Here is a 13,522-nt window from a genome sequence, read left to right as displayed (position 1 = left end):
ATTGGTAATGAAACGGCTCTTCAGACCAAAGGCCGTCGGTTCGAATCCACCTTGGCCCACATGTTTTTTTTTAACTACAAATTTATACACTATCACAGACCGGTAATTCATATTGATAATTTATTACAATTCTGCAAAGTTTTATGATTTTAGCAGCTTTTCTAATATGGACCTCAGACTCTTGTTAACAGTCTATGGCAGAAATACATACAAGTACACAGCCTGATGAAGCAGACAGAAGCAGTACCTCTGATTGGTTCAGCATTTTCACCTCTTATCAGCACAAATCTCAGGCTCTTCTGCTGTTTTCATTAGAATTTTAAGCTTTTCCACCTTTTTTCAGTTACGTGAGAACCAGTTTGGCTCAATAGTAGCTGAAAAATATCAGCCTCTTCTGCTGTTTTAGCAGGATTTCAGAGTTCAGCTTTTTCACTTGTTTTAAGCACAAATTTCAGTTTCTTTACCTCATTTCACAACAAAGTTCTTCCTCTTCACCTCTTTTCTGCTAATTTGAGCTTCTGCTCCACAGTGCACATTTTCCCTCTCATCATATCTTTGCCTGTGACCAGAACTCATTTGGCTCAGAAGGTAGGGCAGCTGCCGTGTGACCCGGTGGCAGAGGTTCGAATCCTACCTGTGACAGTTGCTACACATGTTCCCTGCTTGCATGCGCTCTGCTTTCGTGACACTCTCCAGTGTGTCATTACACACACAGCCATCTTCAGCAAGCACTTCTCTTCAGCTAATCTTTTTGCTTCTTTACCTCTTTTCAGCAGAAATTCTGCTGATTGAACTCTTTTCAGCAGAATTTTCACCTCTTTTCAGCAGAAATTCTGCTTATTCACCTCTTCTGTAAAATTTTCAGCCTTTCCACCTCTTATCAGCACAATTCTCAGCAGCTTCTATGTCATCTCTTGTGTTGGAGTGGCCTATTGTGGCGCCTTTTGGGTAGTGCCTTAGTAAACGTGAACCAAGCAAAAACCTCTTTTCAGCAGAAATTCTGCTCATTCAACTCTTTTCAGCTGAAATTCTGCTGATTCACCTCTTATCAGCACAATTCTCAGCCTCTTCTGCTCATTTCAGCACAATTGTCAGTCTCTCCACCTCTTCTTTGTGAGAAAGAGTTTGGTGCAGTGAGATGAGAACCTGCCTTGGGTACCAGAAGTTCCAGGTTCGAATCCTGCTCAGGGCAACATTTTGTTGTTTGTTTTTTTTCAACTTTTTCAGCTTTTTTCAGCAGATATCTTCAGCCCTGAAGGCATCCACACTGCATTTTCGCAGGAAATGCAAATTTTTCTAGTTGTGTGGATGCTTTAAGCATCCACACTATTGAGTTCCTGTTTCTCTTTATTCTTTATTGTGTGGATGCTTTAAGCATCCACACTATTGAGTTCCTGTTTCTCTTTATTGGGTGGATGCCGTAGGCATCCACACTATTGAGATCCTGTTTCTCTTTATTCTTTATCCTTTATTATTCTAGTTGCTCCGTTTCTTTGCCGCTTAACTACTCCCTCAGTTTTCAGCCGATTTTTACCATTCAAACTCTAAACTGTTCTGCTATTTCTGCTTTCGACTGCTATATCTTTTGGTACTTATTACTATTATACTTTTTAAAATATTACACTTTTTTCCTTTAATTTGTCCCATTGAAATGAATGGGAAACTTCTACAATTCTGCTAAAACTTGCTTGTCTTTGAAACTTAACTACTTCCTCATACTTTCACCTAGAAACTCCATTCAAACTTTAAAACGTTCTCAGATGATTGGGCTATTCCTGTGTGATTCAGCTTTTTCATATCTGTTACCGTTTTCATGTAATGACTCTTTAAGTTTTCAGTTACAACTTTGTGATTTTTCAGAAAATACATGTGTTGCTATGGTTGCTATGCAATTAACTCCCACTGCACACTCGTCCGTTCTGAATTTTCTCTTCATGTCTGAACAACTCCTTGCTACTCGCTCAATTTCCACTCAACTTCCACAAATTATACATCAAAACGTAGGTATTTTTGCTGGCTTTAAGACAGTGTCACTATAATTATTGTGAGAGTTACGTTTTTTTCACAATTTGCCTCGAAGTGACACATGGTCTAAAAACTCCCCATTCAAAGTCTATGGGGAGGTTGTGAAACTCAGAGCTGAAATACTGAAACTGAAGGCATTTTCAAATCGTCATATCTCCTTAACGAAGCAAAGTTAAGACATGAGGCTTGTCCCTGTATATCTTCAGACACTCCTGACACTCACAATTCAAGAATTATTTTCTCACCTATTACCGTTCTGAGATGAGTTAGACTTGTTTGAGGGGTGGAAATCTGTCCTCCTCTCATTTTTCAAATTCCGAAAATGAAGCCGTTTCTTCTCTCGTCATATCTCCGCGACGGAGATACAAAGAGCTATGTAAATCGCAGTCAAAGTACACCAAAGTCCGCTGATTCACCCAGTGCAAGAATTATGCTTCTATCCCACCTAGTTTTTGAGTTACACGACGTTTTGTAACTCCAAAAAACGGCGTTTTTCGCGTCTCACCGCGATCTAATTCTGACTCCTCATCACCCTTTTTTTCAAAGCGCCCGCCCCCTTAGAGGTGGCGCGATTGGTAATGACACCGCTCTTCAGACCAGAGGTCGTGGGTTCGATTCCACCTTGGCCCACATGTTTTTTTTTTAACTACAAATTTATACACTATCACAGACCGGTAATTCATATTGATAATTTATTACAATTCTGCAAAGTTTAATGATTTTAGCAGCTTTTCTAATATGGACCTCAGATTCTGGTTAACAGTCTATGGCAGAAATACATACAAGTACACAGCCTGATGAAGCAGACAGAAGCAGTACCTCTGATTGGTTCCGCAGTTTCACCTCTTATCAGCACAAATCTCACCCTCTTCTGCTGTTTTCACCTCTTTTCTGCTAATTTGAGCTTCTGTTCCACAGTGCACTCAGCCTCTTCTGCTGTTTTCATTAGAATTTTAAGCTTTTCCACCTTTTTTCAGTTACGTGAGAACCAGTTTGGCTCAATGAGTAGCTGAAAAATATCAGCCTCTTCTGCTGTTTTAGCAGGATTTCAGAGTTCAGCTTTTTCACTTGTTTTAAGCACAAATTTCAGTTTCTTTACCTCATTTCACAACAAAGTTCTTCCTCTTCACCTCTTTTCTGCTAATTTGAGCTGCTGCTCCACAGTGCACATTTTCCCTCTCATCATATCTTTGCTTGTGACCAGAACTCATTTGGCTCAGAGGGTAGGGCATCTGTCGTGAGACCCGGTGGCAGAGGTTCGAATCCTACCTGTGACAGCTGCTACACATGTTCACTGCTTGCATGCGCTCTGCTTTCTTGACACTCTCCAGTGTGTCATTACACATACAGCCATCTTCAGCAAGCACTTCTGCTTCTACACTTCTTTTCAACTCGGCTTTTTGCTTCTTTACCTCTTTTCAGCAGAAATTATTCCTCTTCACCTCTTTTCTGCTAATTAGAGCTCCTGCTCCACAGTGCACTTAGCCTCTTCTGCTGTTTTCATTAGAATTTTAAGCTTTTCCACCTTTTTTCAGTTACGTGAGAACCAGTTTGGCTCAGTGAGTAGCTGAAAAATATCAGCCTCTACTACTGTTTTAGCAGGATTTCAGAGTTCAGCTTTTTCACTTGTTTTAAGCACAAATTTCAGTTTCTTTACCTCATTTCACAACAAAGTTCTTCCTCTTCACCTCTTTTCTGCTAATTTGAGCTTCTGCTCCACAGTGCACATTTTCTCTCTCATCATATATTTGCTTGAGACCAGAACTCATTTGGCTCAGAGGGTAGGGCAGCTGCCGTGAGACCCGGGGGCAGAGTTTCGAATCCTACCTGTGACAGTTGCTACACATGTTCCCTGCTTGCATGCGCTCTGCTTTCTTGACACTCTCCAGTGTGTCATTACACATACAGCCATCTTCAGCAAGCACTTCTACACCTCTTTTCAACTCATCTTTTTGCTTCTTTACCTCTTTTCAGCAGAACTTCTTCTGATTCACCTCTTTTCTGCTAAATGTTTAGCCTTTTCACCTCTTATTAGCACAATACTAAGCAGCTTCTGCTAATTTCACCAGAATTGTCAGTCTCTCCACCTCTTCTTTGTAAGAATCAGTTTGGTCCAGTAAGGTGAGACGCCGCCTATAGATCAGAAAGGCCAGGTTCGAATCTCGCTCAGGGCAATGTTTTTTGTTTTTTCAACTTTTTCTGCTTTTTTCAGCAGAAATCTTCAGCGTAAGGCATCCACACAGCATTTTCGCAGGAAATGCAATTTTTTCTAGTTCTTTATTATTCTTAGGACTTCCGTACACTTTTCGCCGTTTAACTACTTCCACAGTTTTTGTGCTATTTTCACCGTTCAAACTTTAAACTATTCAGCTATTTTTGCTAATTCCTGCTATATCTTTTGGTATTTTTAACTATTATACTTTTTAAAATATTAAGCTTTTTTCCTTTAATTTGTCCCATTGAAATGAATGGGAAACTTCAGCAATTCTGCTAAAATTTGCTTGTTTTTGAAACTTAACTACTTCCTCATACTTTCACCTAGAACAACCATTCAAATTTTAAAATGTTCACAAATTATTGGGCTATTCAGGTATGATTCAGCTTTTTCAAATGTTTTACTGTTTTACTTTTATGCCTCTTAAAGTTTTGAGTTGCAAAATTGTGATTTTTCACAAAATACATGTGTTGTTATGGTTGCTATGCTCTTGGCTTCCAGTGTGCCACTGAAGGTTTTGCAATTTTCGCTTCATGTCCGAACAACTGTTTGCTACTTGCTCAATATTCACTCAACTTCCACAAATTATACATCAAAACGTAGGTATTTTTTCTGGCTTTCAGAAAATGTCACTATCATTGTTGTGGTATTCATAGAACTTTCGCAAATCTCCTCAGACTAACACAAGGTCAGAAAACTCTCCATATAAAGTCAATGGAGAGTTTGTTCAAAATCACCGCTGCATTTCTGTAATGAGAGGCATATTCGAATCGTCATATCTCCTTAACGAAGCAAAGTTAAGACATGAGGCTTGTCCCGGCATATCTTCAGACACTCCTGACGCTCACAATTCAAGAATTTCTTTCTCAACTATTACCGTTCTGAAATGAGTTGGACTTGTTTGAGGGTAGGAAATTCGTCCTTCGCTCAGATTTCTTCAGATTTCAAAGTCTGGAAATGAACCACTTTTTTCTCTCGTCATAACTTTTTGTTGGATTTCCACAGAGACCTGAAAATTTCCATGATTGTTCGCCAAAGCCTGCTGTCTCTTACGGTGAAAGAATGATATCGATACTCCAAATAGATTTCAAGTTACAAAGTGTTGTTTGAGGGCAAGTCAAGGCAGTTTTTGCTTCGCTCTACTCAGTTATGGTGCATTAGAAGTCAAATATCTTTAATAATTCATATTTTAATGATAAATTGTAAACACTGGAAGATTCCCCCATGTCTTCTGAACAAAACGGTGTAAGAATGACCGCTCTAGCCCCTACGGTTAGGAAATTATGGTCATTTGTTTGAGGGGAGTCCTCACTATGAGAAATAGACTGCAATAATCCTGTGCCTCTCTCTGCTGCGTGTGTAAAACGATGCACCTTTTTTGGCGGGAAAACATAAACAGCCACTCTGATTGGTGGATTTAAATTCGGCAGCTCTCTCCCTCTGTGTCTGTCTGTGTGTGTGTGTGTGTGTGTGTGTGTGTGTGTGTGTGTGTGTGTGTGTGTGTGTGTTTAGTGGGAGAGAGAGAACCCTACCCTTATTTGGCAGCATGTCATTGTAGGATTTAAATTGAATATAGTTAGACTGATTGACGGGATTAGAGCCTGTGTTTGTGTGTCCCTCTGTACATTTGTGTTTCAATATGCCTCCATATTTGTAATTTTGTAAGTTATTGCTATTCTGCTAAATCATAGTATTTCTGGTACTTTTCGGTACTTGTGCTAAATACAGTATTTCTGCTAAATTATAGTATTTCTGCTTTATTTTACTATTTGTGCTAAAACATAGTATTTCTACTAAATGTAGTATTTCTGCTTTTTATACTATTTGTGCTAAATTATAATATTTCTGCTTTTTATACTATTTGTGCTAAATTATAATATTTCTGCTTTTTATACTATTTGTGCTAAAACATAGTATTTCTACTAAATGTAGTATTTCTGCTTTTTATACTATTTGTGCTAAATTATAATATTTCTGCTTTTTATACTATTTGTGCTAAATTATAATATTTCTGCTTTTTATACTATTTGTGCTAAAACATAGTATTTCTACTAAATGTAGTATTTATGCTTAATCATACTATTTCTGCTTTTTATAGGATTTGTGCCTAATATAGTATTTCTGCTTTTTATAGGATTTGTGCTTAATATAGTATTTCTGCTAAATTATAGTATTTCTGCTTTTTATAGTATTTGTGCTAAAACATAGTATTTCTACTAAATGTAGTATTTATGCTTAATCATAGTATTTCTATATATTTCTGCCAGGTCCCCAGGCAGCCAATCCTCTGTGAGGACTTAGACATTCAAATTTTCAAATCAGGGCCTGCACGGTTTCCCAGCCAATCATATATGTGTCCTGAGGCATTCAAATTTGCATATTGGGGCCTTCATGGCTTCTAAGCCAGCCAATCATATCTGAGGGCTGAGGAATTCAAATCCACAAATCAGGGCCTGCACGGCTTCCCAGGCAGCCAATCATATATGTGGCCTCAGGCATTCAAATTTGCATATTGGGGGAATTCGTGGCTTCTAAGTCAACAAGTCATCCATGTCGTATATCTCTAAAAATTCACATTTTAATGATAAATTGTTAACACTGGAAGATTCCCCCATCTCTTCTGAACAAAACGGTGTAAGAATGACCGCTCTAGCCCCTACGGTTAGGAAATTATGGTCATTTGTTTGAGGGGAGTCCTCACTATGTGTCATGGTCCTGGGCCATGTTGGCCCAGTGTTCTTAGTTTCCTCGTATGTTTATGTTTTATTCCATGCTTCCCCTGCCCATTATGTCTAAGTTCTCCCCGTGCTCTCTCTTCCCCCTGTGTGCCCTCTATGTATTTATGAGCCCTCGTCCCCTTTCGTGTTTATTCCATGTCTCCCCTGCCTGTTACGTTGGTGTTCTACTCGTGCTCTCTCTCCTCCTGTACTTCCTGTTTCACCTCTCCCGTCAGTGTTCAGTTCACCCCGCCCTGTCTCGTCATGATTATCAGTGTCACCTGTGTTCCCCGTGTGTTCCCACTTCCCTCGTTAACCCTCTGTGTATTTCTGTCTGCGTCTCCCTCTGTTCAGTGTGACGTCGTCCCTCTTGCTGTGTGGATCTCCCTGTGTGTCTCTCTGTGAGTTCTTAGTTTATGGTTTCCCAGTTTGGTTTAGTTTATATGTCTGTTCTGCCAGCGAATAAAGCTGAGTTTTGAGTTCATTCCCTCGTGCCTGTGAGTCCTGCATTTTGGGTCCTACTCCTGCCTGCCGCACAGCGATCCGTGACAGTACGACGTCACAAGATATGGACCCAGCAGCACTCAACCCATCAGAAGAACTGCGTCTGGACATAATCTACTCCGTGGAAAGACTCCTGCATCTGTGGCTCGAACATGAGGGGAAGGAATTTCGCCGTGCTGTGGAAACCAGACTACAGCGCTTGTTCTCTGGTCTTCCCTGGCTACTCAGTGCGCTCCACCCACTCGAACAGGATTTAATCCGCAACGAGCTCCACCTTCATTCCCCAGCTGCTACTACCCACCTGCCTGAAGGGCCGGATGTGGAGCCGCTCGGCCCGTCAGAGCCATCATCAAAAAAGAAACGGCATTCACGCCGCCGACGCGCCACCCCACAGCCGGACATTCGGCCTTCTAATTCACCTTCTGTGCTGCCAGAAGCTCCGTCGGCTCCCTCGCTGCTACTTCCAGCTCAGTTAGCTCCCTCGCAGCCCTTCGCAGCTCCGTTAGCTCCCTCGCCGCCACCCGCAGCTCAGTTAGCTCCCTCGCCGCCACCCGCAGCTCAGTTAGCTCCCTCGCCGCCACCCGCAGCTCAGTTAGCTCCCTCGCCGCCACCCGCAGCTCAGTTAGCTCCCTCGCCGCCACCCGCAGCTCAGTTAGCTCCCTCGCCGCCACCCGCAGCTCAGTTAGCTCCCTCGCCGCCACCCGCAGCTCAGTTAGCTCCCTCGCCGCCACCCGCAGCTCAGTTAGCTCCCTCGCCGCCACCCGCAGCTCAGTCTCCTGTGTCCCCGCTAGCTCAGCCATTAACTCCACCACAAGCTCCATTTTCACCTCTACCATCGCTTCAGTCATCAGTTCGGTCTGCCACTCAGTCGCCCTTAGCTCCATCATCCACACTACCACCTGTTTCTCTTCCACCACAACCGTCGCTTCACCCAGCCACTCAGGCTGCTACTCAGTCAGTCATTCAACCCATAGCCCTGCCGTTAATATGCTCTGTAGCTGAGCCACTAGCCGCCCGACCCGCAGCCACTTCAGCCACTCCTCCACCCGTCACACCTCCACTACAACCATCACTGCGGTCTCTAGCGCAGTCACCTGCAGCTCTGCTTTCCCCAGTGCAGTCTCCAGTGTCCCCAGTGCAGTCTCCAGTGTCCCCAGTGCAGTCTCCAGTGTCCCCAGTGCAGTCTCCAGTGTCCCCAGTGCAGTCTCCTGCAGCCCTGCTGTCCCCAGTGCAGCCTCCTTTAGCACAGTCACCCACTCAACCACCAGCACCACAACCGTCACTACCTCTAGTTCATTCCCCTGTGAAGTCATTAACTCCACCACCTACTCCACTCTCACCACCACCGTTACTACAGACATCAGTTCAGTCCCCTGTGCAGTCATTTACTTCTCCACCGTTAGCAGCTCAGGTCCCCGTGTGTCCAGCAGCTCAGGTCCCCGTGTGTCCAGCAGCTCAGGTCCCCGTGTGTCCAGCAGCTCAGGTCCCCGTGTGTCCAGCAGCTCAGGTCCCCGTGTGTCCAGCAGCTCAGGTCCCCGTGTCTCCAGCAGCTCAGCTCCCGCTCTCACCCGTGTCTCCAGTAACTCAGTTAGCTGCCCAGCAGCCACTCTCCGCTCAGTCTCCTGTGTCGCCAGTTTTGCTCATTCACTCCATGCAGAGAGGTAACTGGATTTCTACTCAGGGTACTTTCCATGGTTTAGCCGCCGTTGGCACAGTTTGCCACTCCAGGGCTTCCCCAGAGGCTAGGTCTCAGTCACCAGCTGATTCTGGACCCCTGAAGTTTAAGCAGCCCCCTAAGAACTGCACCATGTTCGCATTGCCTGGGCAGAGTCAGTGCTCAGTGCAGCGCCAGTTGTCCTCATGTCGGCCGAAGGACTTCATGCCTGTTGGCGTTGTTTTGGTCTCCGCTGGAGGGTCCGAGGGGCCCGTTCAGCCTCCTGTCTCCGCTGGAGGGTCCGAGGGGCCCGTTCAGCCTCCTGTCTCCGCTGGAGGGTCCGAGGGGCCCGTTCAGCCTCCTGTCTCCGCTGGAGGGTCCGAGGGGCCCGTTCAGCCTCCTGTCTCCGCTGGAGGGTCCGAGGGGCCCGTTCAGCCTCACGCCGCATCAGCTGGAGGGCCCGAGGAGCCTGTCCAGCCGCCATCTGCGACCGCCTCGTCCTCGCCTGGCCCGGCCTCCTCAGAGCCTTCGTCTGCTGCAGCCTCCTCAGAGCCTTCGTCTGCTGCAGCCTCAGCCTGTGCTTCGCCTGGTCCCGTCTCGACTGGTCCTGTGCCCACCGGGCCTCGGCCGGTACGCCTGACACTGGAGAGCCGCCGCCGCTGCCTTCCGCGCGGCCGGCCCCCTGAACTGCACCGTCATCGCCTGAGTGGCCGCCGTCGCCTTCCGCACGGCCGGCCCCCGGACCGCCTTCGCCTGGGTGGCCGCCGTCGCCTTCCGCACGGTCGGCCCCCGGACCAGCGCTGTCATCGTCGCCGCCGCCTCCCGCGCGGTCGGCCTCCTGAACTGCTCCGTCGTCTCCTTCACCGCCGCCGTTGCCTTGCGCACGGCCGGCCTCCTGAACTGTTTCCGCGTCGCCGCCGTTGCCTTGCGCACGGCCGGCCTCCTGAACTGTTTCCGCGTCGCCGCCGTTGCCTTGCGCACGGCCGGCCTCCTGAACTGTTTCCGCGTCGCCGCCGTTGCCTTGCGCACGGTCGGCCTCCTGAACTGTTTCCGCGTCTCCGCCGTTGCCTTCCGCACGGTCGGCCCCCTGAACTGCTCTGTGTTTGGGTTGTTTTCTTGGGCTCCGGTGTTTGCTGTGCTCTTCTTTTGTTTTCTGTTCCGAGCCCTCCGTCCTGGGCCCCCGCCGCCCGCCCTGGGTTGTTTTCTGTTTGGTTTTGTTTTTCTGTGTTTGGGCTGTCTGGAGCCAGCCCTTGAGGGGGGGGTACTGTCATGGTCCTGGGCCATGTTGGCCCAGTGTTCTTAGTTTCCTCGTATGTTTATGTTTTATTCCATGCTTCCCCTGCCCATTATGTCTAAGTTCTCCCCGTGCTCTCTCTTCCCCCTGTGTGCCCTCTATGTATTTATGAGCCCTCGTCCCCTTTCGTGTTTATTCCATGTCTCCCCTGCCTGTTACGCTGGTGTTCTACTCGTGCTCTCTCTCCTCCTGTACTTCCTGTTTCACCTCTCCCGTCAGTGTTCAGTTCACCCCGCCCTGTCTCGTCATGATTATCAGTGTCACCTGTGTTCCCCGTGTGTTCCCACTTCCCTCGTTAACCCTCTGTGTATTTCTGTCTGCGTCTCCCTCTGTTCAGTGTGACGTCGTCCCTCTTGCTGTGTGGATCTCCCTGTGTGTCTCTCTGTGAGTTCTTAGTTTATGGTTTCCCAGTTTGGTTTAGTTTATATGTCTGTTCTGCCAGCGAATAAAGCTGAGTTTTGAGTTCATTCCCTCGTGCCTGTGAGTCCTGCATTTTGGGTCCTACTCCTGCCTGCCGCACAGCGATCCGTGACACTATGAGAAATAGCCTGCAATAATCCTGTGCCTCTCTCTGCTGCGTGTGTAAAAAGATGCACCTGTTTTGGCGGGAAAAAGTACACAGGCTCTCTGATTGGTGGATTCAAATTCAGCAGCTCCCAGGCTGACCTAGAAACTTACTTCTCTCTCCCTGTGCATTTTTATGCTGATTTTTTCATTTAACAAGTATATTTGAGGGACCCTCAGCATGTTCAGCATTTTTTCAGCTGTCCATTTTGCTTTTCCAATTTTTCTGTTTAACTTATTACTATTGTGCTAAATCATACTGTTTCTGCTATTTCATAAGATTTGTGCTTAATATAGTATTTCTGCTTTTAATAGGATTTGTGCTTAATATAGTATTTCTGCTTTTTATAGAATTTGTGCTTAATATAGTATTTCTGCTTTTTATATGATTTGTGCTTAATATGGTATTTCTGCTAAATTATAGTATTTCTGCTTTTTATAGTATTTGTGCTAAAACATAGTATTTCTACTAAATGTAGTATTTATGCTTAATCATACTATTTCTATATATTTCTGCCAGGTCCCCAGGCAGCCAATCCTCTGTGAGGACTTAGACATTCAAATTTTCAAATCAGGGCCTGCACGGTTTCCCAGCCAATCATATAAGTGTCCTGAGGCATTCAAATTTGCATATTGGTGCCTTCATGGCTTCTAAGCCAGCCAATCATATCTGAGGGCTGAGGAATTCAAATCCACAAATCAGGGCCTGCACAGCTTCCCAGCCAGCCAATCATATATGTGGCCTCAGGCATTCAAATTTGCATATTGGGGAATTCGTGGCTTCTAAGTCAACAAGTCATCCATGTCATATAGCTCTAAAAATTCATATTTTAATGATAAATTGTCAACACTTGAAGATTCCCCCATCTCTTCTGAACAAAACGGTGTAAGAATGATCGTTCTAGCCCCTACGGTTAGGAAATTATGGTCATTTGTTTGAGGTGAGTCGTCACTATGAGAAATAGACTGCAATAATCCTGTGTCTCTCTCTGTGCTGCGTGTGTAAACAGAAGCACCCGTTTTGGTGGGGAAAAGTGCACAGCCTCTCTGATTGGTGGATTCAAATTCAGCAGCTCCCAGGCTGACCTAGAAACTTACTTCTCTCTCCCTGTGTGTGTGTGTGTGTGTGTGTGTGTCTGTGTGTGACAGGGAGAGAGAGAGAGAGAGAGAGAGAGAGAGAGAGAGAGAGAGAGAGAGAAAGCCTTTTAATGGGATGATCTCATTGTAAGATTCAAATTCAATATATTTAGACTGGGTGACTGAATTTGATCTTGTGTGTGTGTCTCTCTGTGCATGTGTGTTTCCTTATGTGTAGATATTTGTGATTGTGTGGCTGTTATAGATTTTTTTGCTGATTTTTTTCATTTAACAAGTATAGTTGAGGGACCTTCAGCACGTTCAGCATTTTTTCAGCTGTCCATTTTGCTTTTCCAATTTTTCTGTTTAAGTTATTACTATTGTGCTAAATCATACTATTTCTGCTATTTTATAAGATTTGTGCCAAATACCGTATTTCTGCCAAATATAGTATTTCTGATTAATTATAGTTTTTTCTACCAAATCATAGTACAGTATTTCTGCTTTTTATAGGGTTTGTGCTTAATATAGTATTTCTGCTAAATTATAGTATTTCTGCTTTTTATAGTATTTGTGCTAAATTATAGTATTTCTGCCAAATTATAATATTTGTGCTAAAACATAGTCTTAATTTAAAATTACAATATTCATAGTTCATCACAGTGTCTCTGGTAAATCACAATATTTCTGCTCTGTTGTACTATTTTTCTAAATCATAGTGTTTCTGTAATGTTTAAGTATTTTTGGCTAAATATATTCTTTCTGTTATCTTATACTATTTCTCCTAAATTCTTGTATTTTTGAGAAGTTATCATGTTTCTGGTAAGTTACAATATTTCTGCTAAATTCTGCTATGCTATTGTATTTCTGCCAAGTATTATGTTTCCTCTAAGATATTGCAGTTCTGCTAAGTTATTCCATTTTAGCAAACTTCTTTTGCTTCTGCAAAGTTTTTACAATTTCTGCAACTTTTCAGCTTTTTCAGCTAGTTTTTGCATACAGCTTCAGCTTTAAGCATCCACACTGCATTTTCGCAGGAAATGCAAATTTTTCTAGTTGTGTGGATGCTTTAAGCATCCACACTATTGAGTTCCTGTTTCTCTTTATTCTTTATTATTGTGTGGATGCTTTAAGCATCCACACTATTGAGTTCCTCTTGGGACTTCCGTACACTTTTTGGCACTTAACTACTTCCACAATTTTCAGCCGATTTTCACCGTTCAAATTTTAAAATATTCTGCTATTTCTGCTAATTCCTGCTATGTCTTTTGGTATTTTTCACTATTATACTTTTTAAAATATTAAGCTTAATTTGTCCCATTGAAATGAATGGGAAACTTCTGCAATTCTGCTAAAATTTGCTTGTTTCTGAAACTTAACTACTTCCTCATATTTTCACCTAGAACAACCATTCAAACTTTAAAATGTTCTCAAATTATTGGGCTATTCAGGTATGATTCAGCTTTTTCAAA

This window comes from Aulonocara sp. 'chitande type north' Nkhata Bay, linkage group LG3, assembly GCF_057382095.1.
Source record: "Aulonocara sp. 'chitande type north' Nkhata Bay isolate Kocher_YH1m ecotype deep benthic linkage group LG3, A_spYH_male_GT1.1, whole genome shotgun sequence".
In the NCBI taxonomy this organism is placed as follows: Eukaryota; Metazoa; Chordata; class Actinopteri; order Cichliformes; family Cichlidae; genus Aulonocara; species Aulonocara sp. 'chitande type north' Nkhata Bay.
The sequence above is the reverse complement of the archived record's forward strand: the minus strand, read 5'-3'. Positions refer to the sequence as shown.